Below are 15000 nucleotides of genomic sequence, written 5' to 3' on the forward strand. Positions count from 1 at the left end.
TAATCTCCCTTTTTTTTTTAATTATGTAATTAGAATATAATAACTATTTTACAGAAAATGCACCAAAGGAGCTTACATTCTGACAGCTTGCTGGAGCTTAAGTGTGTCTGCCACAATGTCCTCCACTGTTGCTTGCTGGATTCTAGGATTGGACATCATCACTGCCTCTGTAATATTAAATTCCTTAACTATGCAGCAATGGTTAAAAAAGTACTGGTAATACAGGTTTTTTGTGTCACTAACATATAGGACTTGCTCTTCCCTTTCTTCCCCTTCAGACTAAACTCCTTCCACACACTGTAGGAGGCCAGTGCCCGCATCACCCGCCGGGTGTTTTCCCCAGGGTTTGGACCTCCAACAAGACTTAAATGGTGTGTCTACAAGATGGAATACATTTTCAAAATGGTAATAACTTTTGTTATTTAACTTAATTCTAACACTTTTTTGGCATTTCACGGATAGTTCACTATTAACACACCACTCTATTCCGAAATGTCTCCTCTTCATTTTTTCTTCTTCTTCGAGAGAGGAGTTCCTCCATAGTGGCACACACATCAAGGCTCATCTCCTCCACTTGCTGACTAGTCCCATCACCCAGGGCACGAGCACAGTTCATACAGGGCTGCTGTTGAGCTCCTCATCGCCTTCATCTCACTCTCAATGCTGATGATTCTCTGAGTGAGTAACTCAGGAGTTGATCTGGGAGAATCAAGATTGATTCATTCAAATAAAGGTAAAAACTAAGTTTCAAATTATGTTTTGCATTTACCATTCTTCTGGATGTCTCTAGGAGGCACTGGTCTTAATGATGCATCAAGAATGGTATAATCTTCAGGTCTTGCTGGTGTTAGTGTGGTTTGTTTCTTGGGTTTAAATGCTCGGGGAAATGGCAGCTGAGGTTCCACTGTAAATTAGAAGGTAATTACTAAAAAATAGGAACAAACGAAAAACGATGAAATGTACTGGTATTGGTATCAATCAACTAATGAAATTTTGGTATTCTGAAAACCCCCAAACACTTTTTAATATGAAATTGTGCACAAGTGGTAAAGTAAAAGAATTAGAAAGGCCTACCAGTTGATGTACAGTTCACCCGGCTCTTCTTTTTGGGGTGAGGTACTGAAGAAGTATCTTTTAAAAAAATGAATAAAAATGATTTTAGAATTACTTTAATTGTTTACTTGTAAACTTATTTCACATGCTCAGGTTCATACCTTCATCAGAGCTGCTGAGACACACTGGTCGTTTTTTTCTCTTGGGAACGTCATCAGAGCTCTCCACAGAAGACTGCACAGCTGCTCTTTTGGACCACTTCTTTGCAGTTTCATAGTCACCTGAAGTAAAAATACAGTGAGTATAATGTAGCATTCCTTAACAGAGTTGCACTAACATTTTGTTTGAATGATCCTTTAAAGTAAAATGAAATACCTGTTTTTGCAAACACTCTGACCCTGTGCCTGGTCCAATTTTTTTTATTCAATTCAATTCAAATTTATTTGTATAGCGCTTTTCACAATACACATTGTCTCAAAGCAGCTTTACAGAAAGTACATTTCGGAAATGTACATAGAAAAATACAGTTAGTTAATCATGTATTAATTTATGGCATAACATATCGCCGGCTTTGAATCGTCTCTTCACAGGCGTCGAGTCGTCTCTTCACAGGCGTCGAGTCGTCTCTTCAGAGGCGTTGGGGCATCTAAAGTCTCCGTGAGAGGCTGGATACAAACTGGAGCTGACGAACGCTATTTACCTCGGGACTAGCGTCCCGAGATAACAGCAGAAAGGCAGATGGGAAATAATTAGCATAGCTGATGTTCATAATGTTAATGCATTCGAACTGATTCAGCAGTAGTATCAAAGGTTAAGGATTAAGTGAATGCTTGGTTAAAGAGATGCGTCTTTAATCTAGTTTTAAACTGGGACAGCGAGTCTGAGTCTCGTACAATATCAGGAAGGCTATTCCAGAGTTTAGGAGCTAAATGCGAGAACGCCCTTCCTCCTTTAGTGGACTTAGATATCCTAGGAATGACCAGAAGCCTCGAATTTAGTGATCTTAAAGAGCGCGATGGATTGTATGGCGATAGAAGGTCTGTTAAATACACAGGAGCTAAACCATTTAGGGCTTTATAGGTCAGTAGGAATACTTTGTAATTGATACGTAACTTAATAGGTAACCAGTGTAGAGATGATAAAATAGGTGTTATATGATCATATTTTCTTGATCTAGTAAGAACTCTAGCGGCTGCATTTTGCACTAACTGTAGCTTGTTTATTGAGGATGCAGGACAGCCAGCTAATAAAGCATTACAGTAATCTAGTCTCGAGGTCATGAATGCATGAACTAACTTTTCTGCATCAGAAACAGATAGCATGTTGCGTAGCTTAGCAATGTTTCTAAGGTGGAAAAAGGCTGTTCTTGTAATATATGAAATATGATTTTCGAAAGTCAAGTTGCGGTCTAGTATAACACCCAGGTCTTTTACTGTAGTGGATAAAGTAACAGGACATCCTTCTAAATTAAAGTTGTATTGTAAGGGATTTTGTGGGTAGTTTTTTGGACCAATAAGTAATACCTCCGTTTTATCTGAATTTAATAGCAGGAAATTACACGTCATCCAGCATTTTATATCATTTAGACACTCTGTCAATTTAGATAAGTTAGTGTTTTCATCTGGTCGTGATGAGATATATAATTGAGTGTCATCAGCATAACAGTGGAAATTAATTCCATGTTTTCTTATAATATTACCAAGTGGCAGCATATATATTGAGAATAGCAGAGGGCCTAACACCGATCCTTGCGGCACTCCATAGTCTACTGACGTTATCTTTGATTTTTCCCCATTTAAACAGACAAAATGGTAACGGTCTGATAAGTACGATCTAAACCCGCTTAATGCCTGTCCCTGAACACCAGTGTAGTTTTGTAGTCGATCCAAGAGTATTTTATGATCGATAGTGTCGAACGCAGCGCTAAGATCGAGTAGAACTAGTATTGAGATACAGCCTTGGTCAGAAGCTAAAAGTAAATCATTTGTAATTTTAACTAGCGCAGTTTCTGTGCTATGATGCGGTCTGAATCCTGACTGGAATTTTTCATAGATATCATTTTCTATGAGCACATTTGAGCGGTCACAACTTTTTCTAGTATTTTAGACATAAATGGAAGATTTGAGATGGGTCTGTAATTTGCTAAGTTATTTGGGTCTAATTGCGGTTTCTTAATGAGAGGTTTTATTACTGCCAGTTTGAATATTCTTGGAACATGACCTAAAGATAAAGACGATTTAATAATATTAAGAAGAGGCTCTTCCACTACAGGTAACACTTCTTTCAGTAGTTTAGTGGGTATTGGATCTAATAAACATGTTGTTGGTTTAGATGCAATGATAAGTTTATTTAGCTCTTCCTGTCCTATAGTTGTAAAGCGGTGTAGTTGTTCTAGAGGGGCCATAATTGAGGCTGAATCATAAGACATCATAGAGGATTGTATATTTACAATTGTGTTTCGGATGCTTTCTATTTTCTCATTGAAGTAATTCATAAAATCATTACTACTATATTGTAACGGAATATTTTGCTCTGGTGATGTTTGTTTATTTGTTAGTCTAGCCACGGTGTTAAATAAAAACCTTGGATTATTTTGGTTATTTTCTATTAGTTTGCGGAGATGCTCAGCCCTGGCTGCTTTTAGAGCCTTTTTATAACGTGACATACTGTCTTTCCACGCGATTCTAAAGACCTCTAAATTTGTTTGTTTCCATTTACGCTCTAAGTTACGAGTTTCTCTCTTGATTGCATGCGTAGCACTGTTGTAGCATGGTGCTTTAGTTTTCTCTCTAACCTTTTTTAATCTAATTGGTGCAACAATATCTAGTGTACTAGAGAACATGGTGCTCAAACTGCTAGTCAGCTCAGCCATCGTTCTTCTCTGTTTTCGCGCATGCGCATTAGTGCCTTCGCGCATGCCCAGTCGCACAAACGCGGTACAAACGAGACACCATCAAAACGCAGGATCGAATCCCGACCGAAGCACAAATATTAAACATTATATTACACACTATTATATTCATATTATGCCTATTTCATGTGTATACATAAAAGTAACATGCTGTGTATTATTTGTTTCACCTTTTATTCAAATCTGTTGTGTTAAACATTATATTGTATTTATATTGTGTCACCTTATTAAAATGTATGTTAAATAATATATTGTATTCATATTGTTTCCCCTTTTTATATTGTTTCACCCTTTTCTGCATAGATATATTGTATTTATATTGTTTCACCTTTTTCTGCATATATATTACAATTTGTTATGTTAAACATTATATTACATTTATATTATGTCAATAATTTTATTTCGATGTATAAATAGAAGTTACATGCCGTGTATTATTCGTTTCACCTTTTTCTTCAGTAAAAAAAATATCAATTAAATATCTGTTGTTGTTGTTGTTGTTGTTGTTGTTGATGTTTTTATTAATTTGCACATTTTGTGCATTCGTCAATGACTGAATGATTGCAGGCATTCACTTCGTGTAGGCCTTTATAAAGTATTTAGATTCTTGTGTGAGTTTGGGAGATCTCACCACGAGTGGGAGGGAGTGGGGGTCGAGGGAAAGCACGAGAGTGAGTTCAAATGGTTCAATTTCAAAAGAAATGCCTGGAAGTCTGTTTGTAATTAATTGTATATAATTAATTACAAACAGACTTCCAGGCATTTCTTTTCTTTTCTTCCATAGCTGATGTGTGCTGTTCCATATCTGATGTTTATTTAGTAAAAAAAAATTTCTGATGCCATTGTTTTCCTTGTATTTGCTTCTCAGTTCCATGCAATTTTTACCTTTTCTTGGTTCATTCCATGTTTTATAGGCTACCTCTGTCATGCTAATTCAGATTAGTACAGTTGGTTTTAAATTAATCTGGTTTATTTTAGTTCAGGGCTCCATAGTCCAGGTGTAACTAATCTGTACTTAATCTGTGTTACAGAAAGACATTTTTTAAGACACGATTAACTATTCTAGATTAAGGCCTACTCCAGGCTTAATTTAAACCCTGTCCGGGAAACCGTCCCATAAAGTTTAAGCTAGGCCTCCAGAAGGTTACAAACTAAAGCTGGCGCATTCTGTCAACGTAGTCGGCAGCATTCGAACATGCGCGGGGAGACCCCAATGGATTTCTAGTCCATCGCCTTAACCACTCGGCCATGACTACAAGCTGGCTGAAAGGGGCACGTCGTTTGTGGATTGGTGGCTTGCAGCGTTGCTGCCCGAGGCCAGTGTAGATCAGCAAGAACTCAACAACAAAACGTTGTGTCAAAGGCGCAGTTGTTTGTAGCAAATAGCAAGCCCGCGGCACTCTAGGTAACAGCCAGCGAGTGTACTGAAACCTAGCGATTAGAAAATATACACGCACCATATTCTCTCTGAAGCAAGATTCTTCCGAAATAAATAGGAGCGTTTCGTTTCCAGTCTTTTCTCTAAGGGTTCGAACCTGAGAGCTCGTGCTTTCAAAGAAGGTCCCAGTTTCAATTCACTCGAAGATCCAGAGCACATCAAGGGCACGCGACGTGCACAAACAGAGAAGTCCTAAGGACTGGGTGAGGAGAGGTGGTGACATGGAGCTCAATTTCAATGGCACCCAGAAAATATTGCCGTGACCCGGATTCGAACCGGGGTTGCTGCGGCCACAACGCAGAGTACTAAACGCTATACTATCACGGCGAGCTACAGGACTACTCGACGTGTCCCTGAATACAAAGGGGCCTTGTCATATTTAGCTTGCAGACAAAACTGTTTCTTAAGAAAAGAAAAGAAATGCCTGGAAGTCTGTTTGTAATTAATTATATATATATACAATTAACTGCTTCAGCAAAATGAATCGTATTGGCGCAGAAAAAAGAGTGTCCTCCAATGCATTGCGTTTCCTTCTTCGAAGATTCAGAACGTCCCAATTGCTTTGAATGGGGAACGTTTTGTGAGCAGGGAACAGAGTTAATGGACTGGCAACAATCTCCATAGAACATGAATTGGCACAGAGAATCGAAATAGAGGATGCAGTTAAGACCTTTGCTGCGATGAAGGCCTGCCGTGCGCGTTTCTGAAATGTAAGTTAAGCTTCATTTGCTCTTTAGTCGTTATTTAAGATGGTGAACCTACTGATGATATAATGTGCTTGCGGACATTTCATTTGTGTGTGTATACGCACATAAGAAAGTGGTGTAAAGAGATTTGCAACAGTAATTTGAGGAGGTGAAATGTGATTATTTGGAAAATTCCTGTCATGACTGCTTAAAGAAAAATGCCAGCAGGCATTTGCCTCCTGCATAAACTTTAAAATTGATGACATTTTGGGCACACGAGCGTTGCGCACTATTTGCGTTATATGTAGGCCTATGGCTTATTGGTCTTTGTGTGTTGTTGCTGGTTTTGCATTATATGTATATGGCATATTGGTCTTTGTGTGTTGTTGCTGGTTTTGCGTTATATGTATATGGCATATTGGTCTTTGTGTGTTGTTGCTGGTTTTGCGTTATATGTAGGCTATATGGCATATTGGTATTTGTGTGTTGTTGCTGGTACATTGCAAATAGAGGGGCAGCCCAATTGTTTTTTGCCTAGTGCGGCAGAAGTGCACTCATTCGAAGTGCAAAAAAAGCTGTAAAGCACAGGAGGGAGCTTCACAGGGGGTATGGCTTATCTAAATGAGATATATATGAGCCCTATTGTCACTCCCAGCAGCAGAGACAGGTGAGAACTGCACAATCTTTAGAGGTCGTTTTCTCATCTTTGAGCTTTTTTAAGTGCCTACCTTCAAATGGCGACAACTTCTCCAAATATGATCAGATTTCCACATGTTACATGTTACACATGTTTCAGCTGGCTGAAAGGGGCATGTCGTTTGGCTTGGTGCCTTGTAGCGTCGCTGCCCGAGGCCAGTGTAGATCAGCAAGAACTCAACAACAAAACGTACCGCTCCACAAAAAGAGGCTCTTTTGCCCGAACAGGGACTTGAACCCTGGACCCTCAGATTAAAAGTCTGATGCTCTACCGACTGAGCTATCCGGGCTCTTGCTCGAGAAGCGTGCGTGCTGTGTCGGAACGCACAGCAAAATTAATCGTATTGGCGCAGAAAAAAGAGTGTCCTCCAATGCGTTGCGTTTCCTTCTTCGAAGATTCAGAATGGCCGTCAAAACGTCTGCTATGTCAAAATATATTTGCTAATTAGTGGGAATGCAGCCTAGTAGACTGATGATAATAGTAATTAAAGGAAAATAATGCTAGGAAAAAGAACAAAAACTCACTGCTACTTGTCTGGAAAGCCTCTTCACACGCTTCAATGCTGTTGACTTGCCGCGCTCTTATCGTTATTGTAAACTTGTGTCAAAGGCGCAGTTGTTTGTAGCAAATAGCAAGCCCGCGGCACTCTAGGTAACAGTCAGCGAGTGTACTGACACCTAGCGATTAGAAAATATACACGCACCATATTCTCTCTGAAGCAAGATTCTTCCGAAATAAATAGGAGCGTTTCGTTTTCAGCCTTTTCTCTAAGGGTTCGAACCTGAGAGCTCGTGCTTTCAAAGAAGGTCCCAGTTTCAATTCACTCGAACATCCAGAGCACATCAAGGGCACGCGCCGTGCACAAAATGAGAAGTCTGAAGGACGGGGTGGTGACATGGAGCTCAATTTCAATGGCACCCAGAAAATCTTGCCGTGACCCGGATTCGAACCGGGGTTGCTGCGGCCACAACGCAGAGTACTAACCACTATACGATCACGGCGAGCTACAGGACTACCCGACGTGTCCCTGAGTACAAAGGGGCCTTGTCATCTTTAGCTTGCAGACAAAACTGTTTCTTACCAACATGACTCTTTTCAAGGGTAATCCTGTAACAGTGACTTTTTTTCCTTTTATAAAGTTTAAGCTAGGCCTCCAGAAGGTTACAAACTAAAGCAGGCGCATGCTGTCAACGTAGTCGGCAGGATTCGAACCTGCGCGGGGAGACCCCAATGGATTTCTAGTCCATCGCCTTAAACACTCGGCCACGACTACAAGCTGTCTGAAAGGGGCATGTCGTTTGGCTTGGTGCCTTGCAGCGTCGCTGCCCAAGGCCAGGGTAGATCAGCAAGAACTCAACAACAAAACGTACCGCTCCACAAAAAGAGGCTCTTTTGCCCGAACAGGGACTTGAACCCTGGACCCTCAGATTAAAAGTCTGATGCTCTACCGACTGAGCTATCCGGGCTCTTGCTCGAGAAGCGAGCGTGCTGCGTGGGAACGCACAGCAAAATGAATCGTATTGGCGCAGAAAAAAGAGTGTCCTCCAATGCATTGCGTTTCCTTCTTCGAAGATTCAGAACGTCCCAATTGCTTTGAATGGGGAACGTTTTGTGAACAGGGAACAGAGTTAATGGACTGGCAACAATCTCCATAGAACATGAATTGGCACAGAGAATCGAAATAGAGGATGCAGTTAAGACCTTTGCTGCGATGAAGGCCTGCCGTGCGCGTTTCTGAAATGTAAGTTAAGCTTCATTTGCTCTTTAGTCGTTATTTAAGATGGTGAACTTACTGATGATATAATGTGCTTGCGGACATTTCATTTGTGTGTGTATGCGCACATAAGAAAGTGGTGTAAAGAGATTTGCAACAGTAATTTGAGGAGGTGAAATGTGATTATTTGGAAAATTCCTGTCATGACTGCTTAAAGAAAAATGCCAGCAGGCATTTGCCTCCTGCATAAACTTTAAAATTGTTGACATTTTGGGCACACGAGCGTTGCGCACTATTTGCGTTATATGTAGGCCTATGGCTTATTGGTCTTTGTGTGTTGTTGCTGGTTTTGCATTATATGTATATGGCATATTGGTCTTTGTGTGTTGTTGCTGGTTTTGCCTTATATGTATATGGCATATTGGTCTTTGTGTGTTGTTGCTGGTTTTGCGTTATATGTAGGCTATATGGCATATTGGTATTTGTGTGTTGTTGCTGGTACGTTGCAAATAGAGGGGCAGCACAATTGTTTTTCGCCTAGTGCGGCAGAAGTGCACTCATTCGAAGTGCAAAAAAAGCTGTAAAGCACAGGGGGGAGCTTCGAAGGGGGTATGGCTTATCTAAATGAGATGTATATGAGCCCTATTGTCACTCCGGGCAGCAGAGACAGGTGAGAACTGCACAATCTTTAGAGGTCGTTTTCTCATCTTTGAGCTTTTTTAAGTGCCTACCTCCAAATGGCCACAACTTCTCCAAATATAATCAGATTTCCACATGTTACATGTTGCACATGTTTCAGCTGGCTGAAAGGGGCATGTCGTTTGGCTTGGTGCTGTTGTGGCTTTTTTTATCATCAAACAAACATCATCACTGAGTAAGAGACACTCTGAGTCCAAATTGATAGTTTATAAAGTATTTATTCTCTTGCAAGAGAGATCCTCGTCACCAATACACATTTGTGAGTCAGTGAGGAGAGATAAGGAGAAGCAGTGTCTGTCTTTTTTATATCTCATGTTCTCCAAGGCCTTATTTCTGCCCTCCCCTCAGGGAGAGAGGTATGCTTTGTCTTCTCTCTTCCTCCCTGGCCCTGAGAGGTAAATGCCCCCTTAACCCTTTAGGCTATAAAGTACAAACGCACTCAAGATGACCCCTTGACCATCTGCTTTTCCTTACCTCCACTGACCACCAACCACAGTAAATTATCACACAAGCCCCCCTCTCACTACAAGTGAGAAAACAGATGACACCATAATTAGGAATCACTGAAAGAAGGGTAATAGATGGAAAATTCCATAACAACTCCTCTCTGTTTATCATACTATGATAACTGATTAATCAAACATTGCAATAATAGTAATAATAAATGCAAATTCAAGTCACATTGTGTGTGTTACAAGTGACACACCTTTTGCAAAAATTTTCAGCAAAGGCTGTAAATCCTTTAGTATACCATAAATCTTTCATCTGCATTACCATACTCCCCTTGGACACGTGGTCTAACCCATGTGTCAACTTAGCGTAATGCTGAAAGAAGTGTTTGGGTAAACAAGGAATGCCATCACTCATCCATACACCCCCCTGGAGGCTGCAGCCAGACGACCTCCATTTCTGTTTTTCTGCTCCTGTGGAAAAAGTCTGCATGCTTTCTAAACAAGGAGAAATGTCAGGGTTAGGCACAGATACCAAAGTACACGTCGTTTCTTTTGTCTCCTGCGCTGCCGCGGCCTTCGCTGCCGCGTCGGCTCTCGCGTTTCCTGTGGAAATAAAGCTTTTATCGTTAGAGTGCGCTTCGCATTTACAGACTGCAACCTTGTCTGGCAAAAGAATGGCCTCCAAAAGCTTAGAGACCAGTGAAGCGTTCAATATCGGATGTCCATCCGACTTCAAAAAATTCCTGTGCTTCCAAATTGCTCCGAAATCATGTGTAATCCCGAAAGCATAACGCAAGTCTGTGTAAATCGTCACACATTTGTCTGCCATTAATTTACACGCTTCTGTCAGTGCAACCAATTCAGCTGCCTGAGCTGAATAAGTTGACGGCAATTTGCCAGATTTTACAACTTCAAATTCAGTGGTCACCGCAAAACCAACCTTATTCAGGCCTGTTTGTGGATCTTTGGATGCCGATCCATCCACAAAGAGGACATTATCACAATTCTCCAAAGGTGTGTCCAACAGGTCTGGACGTGGAGTACACACCTGCTCCAAAACAGAAAGACAACAGTGATGTTCCTCCCCATCATCTTCTGTTGGGAGATGTGTGGCAGGATTCAAAGTTGTGCATCTTTTCACAGTTATGTTCGGCATATCGAGCAAAATTGTATGGTATCTCAACCATCTGGCTGAAGATAAGTGTGATGTTTTCTGTTCTTGCAAAATCATGGTAACTGCGTGTGGGACCATCAAAGTCAAATCAGAATACCCCACAAATTCTCTTGAAGCCAGCACAGCCAGCTCAGCAGCTGCCACAGCCCTCAGGCAGAGTGGCAGACCTGCTGCAACTGCATCAAGTTTCGTTGAAAAATATGCTACTGGTCTTAGTCTGTCACCATGGGTTTGCAAGAGCACTGAACTCATAAAGCCGTATTTTTCATCTACCATCTGTATAAATGGTTTTTCAACTGCTGGAAGGCCCAACGCTGGAGCCTGAGCCAATTGCATTTTCAAAGTTTCAAAAGCTTCCTGTGCTTCTGCTGGCCAATCAATCTTGTCACATGATCTCAGCCCTTTCCCTGCTGTCAGGGCTCTCAAGGGCTTTTCCAACAGTGCATAATTTGGAATAAACGTTCGACAATATGCACACATTCCCAAAAATGACAACAATTGTTTCTTTGTTACTGATCTTGGTACATCTTTGTTCGCTTTAACTCGTTTTTCAGAGAGAGCTTTACTGTTTGGTGTGATCGTGTGACCCAAAAAAGTTATTTTCTGCTTCACAAACTGCAGCTTAGCCAGACTGACCTTGTGCCCCTCCCTTTCCAAATGCTTCAGGAGAGACACACTGTCAGCCACACACACAGCCTCATCTCGTGCACAAATCAACAGATCGTCCACATATTGTAACAGCGCTGTTCCGTTCGACAAAATTAACGGTTCGAGGCTTCGTTTGAGAGCCTCATTATAAATAGTTGGGGACTCAGAAAAACCTTGGCACAAACGGGTGAAAGTATACGGTTTGTTGTCAAAATCAAACACAAACCAGAACTGACTTTCTTTTGCCACTGGGACGCTAAAAAATCAACCACAGTGAAGTATGTTGCATCTTGCGGAATCTGTGACAAAATCGTGTACGGGTTCGGGACCCGTGGCGCTCTCGCGATAACAGCTTCATTAACTGAAATTAAATTCTGCACAAAACGCCACTGAACCATGTCATTCTGATTAGCTGTTGCCTTTTTTACTGGGAAAATGGGTGTTCGTACTGGAGAATCATGACACGGGATGATGACTTTCTCTTTCAGGAGAGATTCAAAAACTGGCCGGATCCCTCGCAATGCCTCCTTTTTCAGGGGACATTGCGGTTGACACGGCCTGTAATCAGACTTTGGGGTGATTACCACTGGTTCACAATTTTTAATCAATCCAACATCATACTTGTGTTTCGCCCACAATGCTGAAGGTATTTCTGCCAGGATAGGATGAATATCTGTGGCAGAAATAGCTCCGTGATCATGCTTCTCCATTACACTCTGAACAATAGCAGTCACAGCTCTGTGTACATCAACCTCAAAATCACATGGCAGCATGAATGCCCCTACACTGTCACTCTTCTGCACCCCATCTCCCTTTTCAGCCCAATCTGTGGCTGTCATGCACTGTCTCACAAAAGGGCCCAAATCTGCCCACTGCTGCGCTTTGCCCTTGGTTACTGATAAGTGAGGCGCCGACATTCCTGTTATCAAATACAACTTCATTTGTTTTTCTGACAGGCAAGCTGAAAGCGCACACACATTCTCATTCCAGAACATTTTATCAAACTTCATTTTCTCATCTTCTGTCTCGTTAAACCACTCTTCCTCAAACTGGGGTTCACGCTCAAAGACAACATGTGACGTGCAATGCAATTTGTCAGGCATCATATTTTCTGTGTTATCTGATACTGTTCGATCTTTTGCCATGTTCAAAATCATTTTTGCCCAATCAGAATATTTTACCTGCCACTCGTATGCCCATTGTGGCTCAAATTTTGCACAACACATATGCTGTTCTTCCTCAATAACAATACCCATCGGGCCCGCAGTGAGTTTCAAATTTAATTCACACATTAAATCTCTTGCCAACAATGGAGCCGGACAGGTTTCAGAGCACAAAAATGCATGTTTCAATGCTTTGCCCCCCTCCGTCTCGCATTGTAACGGCACAGTGAAATTTTCTGAAATTTCATGCCCTGACGCTGACGTGCTTTCCAACACCACATTCGTCAATCTTGGTTTGCATGGCAAGTCATATGGCCTTATTGTGGACCGGGCTACACCCGAGTCCACGAGAAACTCTATCATTGTACCGTCAACTAACAGTGGATATCTCGGTAGTCTTAAAAATCCTGAACCTTTATACATTCTCAGACATTCAGCAGAAACAGCGTTATTCAAATTTTCATCACTCACACATAAAGGTTTGCTAGCATTTTCTTCGTTGCAAGAAGCATTATGTACATCAGTGTATGTGTGCGTGTTGTGTGTGTGTGTTAAAAAATTTTCACTTCCCTTTCTCGCAGTCGGTTGAATGCCTGTCGCTCCCCTCTCCTGTTCTCCGTTCCTCTGTAGTCAATCCGCCTTCCGTGCCTCCGGACAATCCTTCGCCCAGTGTCCATCGCCAAAAAGTCTTGCATAATAGTCACAAACAGGCTCTTCTCTCACCTGGCAACAGCTGTTGATTTTTTCTGTGTCCACTCGTGGTGGGAAAGCCTTCTTTATTTCTTCGCCGAGTTTGCTCACTGTTGTTCGATACAGTTCGTTGGCATTATTCATCCACTCCCCGTGCGCTCTTCGTCGTTCTTCTTTCGGCATGTGGCTGCTCACTTTGTGCCAGCTCGTGGCTCCCAGTTTCACGGCTAGCAGCCGTTTCAGTTCTTGTGTGGTGGGGCTGAACTCTTGACAGAAAGTGACTAGTTCGTTTGAAAATCTGTCACCTGCATCGTCCGGGTTTGGCAAATGGGCCATTGCTTCTTTCATGTCTGTCACCGTCCACGGTCTATAGACCATCACCGGTCCATCCGGCCCCGCCACCTCAATCATGGGAGCCGTGATGTTAGCTGTTTCATCTCGGATCTGTGATCTTGTGAAGATTTTCTTCGGCTTGGCTCCGCGTTGCTCGTCCGTGTTCTCTGTGATTTCTTCCTTCTCGCCCTGGGTCACGTGACTGGACGCTTGTCCCTCTGCTTGCACTTGTTGCATTGCCTGCGCTGTTTGCATCGCTAGTTGCTGGAATGCCAACGCCATCTGCGCTGTTTGCTGTTTTTGCGCTTCTGCTCGTGCGGCCTCTCTCGCCTCTTGTTCCTCCCGCGCGGCCAGCGCTTCAGCTCTTGCTGCTCGGTCATTTTGCTCTTCTTGCGCTTCACGTGCTGCTTCACGCGCTGCTTGTGCTTGTGCCTCTCTCGCTGCTGCTTGTGCCTCGGGTTGCGGTTCGACTTGTGCTCGCGGCTGGGTCGGTCTCGATGGAGAACAGTCAAGGTCGGGGTCGAACTTCAGTGCAGTCAATCCGGCTCCTGGGAAGTGTGTTTTGTACTCCGGCGGTGCCGGTCTCACCGCAATTTCATGTGGGGAAACAGAAACAAACTGTGGGTTAGTCGGTTCTGGTGGTGCAGACACACATACAGGCAGACTTTCACACTTTTCATTTTTCCTTCCTGCTAATTCTTTTTGCAGTTGCCTTCTTTCTCTTTTATCTGCTTCCTCAAGCCAGCAATCGACTGTGTCTTCATATTTTTTGCATACATGTTTAACACACTTGCAGCAACAAGATAATTGTTTCTCACTACTCTTTTCCACTGAGTCTCTCACCACTTTCAGCCTCGTGCGGCTCAATGTTCCCCCTTCGGGAAAATCATGATGCTTGATTAATTTCTCAATATCTAACATACATTTCTGACCATAATGTTTTCTCATTTGGTAGTACACCGGTGTATCATATTTCATAATCTTGCTCTGAGATTTCCCCATACTGGCCGCTTTTCTGTTCTCTGTGGATTTCTCTTCAACGCGCGTTTTCTTGATCTGTTAGGCGTCCCCAACAGACCCGATTTTTTCTTTTAACCCAAATCGGTCGGGTTGCACTATTAGTGCCCTCCTAATTATGGTTCACCGAAAAAATCTTTTCTGGTTCCCCCCAATTAGCCTCAGCACCTAAAAACAATTTGTTCCGTGGTGGAATAACTGATTTTCAGGTTACCTATCTGTATGAAATCTCTTGATCTGTTACAGACCTCAATTAATCTCAGATAATTTCCTCTCGTATCTGTTTGAAACCTCTTGATCTATATATAGATCTCAATTAATCTCA

General features: G+C 42.2%; 1 long non-coding RNA gene and 5 other non-coding genes across 6 annotated transcripts in view; 1 reads left to right on the top strand and 5 right to left on the bottom strand.

The window, feature by feature from the left end:
- Positions 1 to 15000, top strand: part of LOC143719415 (uncharacterized) — a 694388-nt gene that overhangs the window by 466811 nt on the left and 212577 nt on the right. The window lies entirely within an intron of this gene.
- Positions 5658 to 5729, bottom strand: trnah-gug (transfer RNA histidin (anticodon GUG)). Its single transcript has one exon. It is a non-coding gene; the product is annotated as a tRNA-His (tRNA).
- On the bottom strand, positions 7002 to 7074 carry trnak-uuu (transfer RNA lysine (anticodon UUU)). Its single transcript has one exon. It is a non-coding gene; the product is annotated as a tRNA-Lys (tRNA).
- trnah-gug (transfer RNA histidin (anticodon GUG)) lies at positions 7715 to 7786 on the bottom strand. Its single transcript has one exon. It is a non-coding gene; the product is annotated as a tRNA-His (tRNA).
- On the bottom strand, positions 7977 to 8058 carry trnas-aga (transfer RNA serine (anticodon AGA)). The gene has a single exon. It is a non-coding gene; the product is annotated as a tRNA-Ser (tRNA).
- trnak-uuu (transfer RNA lysine (anticodon UUU)) lies at positions 8179 to 8251 on the bottom strand. The gene has a single exon. It is a non-coding gene; the product is annotated as a tRNA-Lys (tRNA).

The sequence above is a fragment of the Siphateles boraxobius genome, unplaced genomic scaffold (genome assembly GCF_051911475.1).
Source record: "Siphateles boraxobius isolate OS27281-9 unplaced genomic scaffold, OSU_SipBor_1 63, whole genome shotgun sequence".
In the NCBI taxonomy this organism is placed as follows: domain Eukaryota; kingdom Metazoa; phylum Chordata; class Actinopteri; order Cypriniformes; family Leuciscidae; genus Siphateles; species Siphateles boraxobius.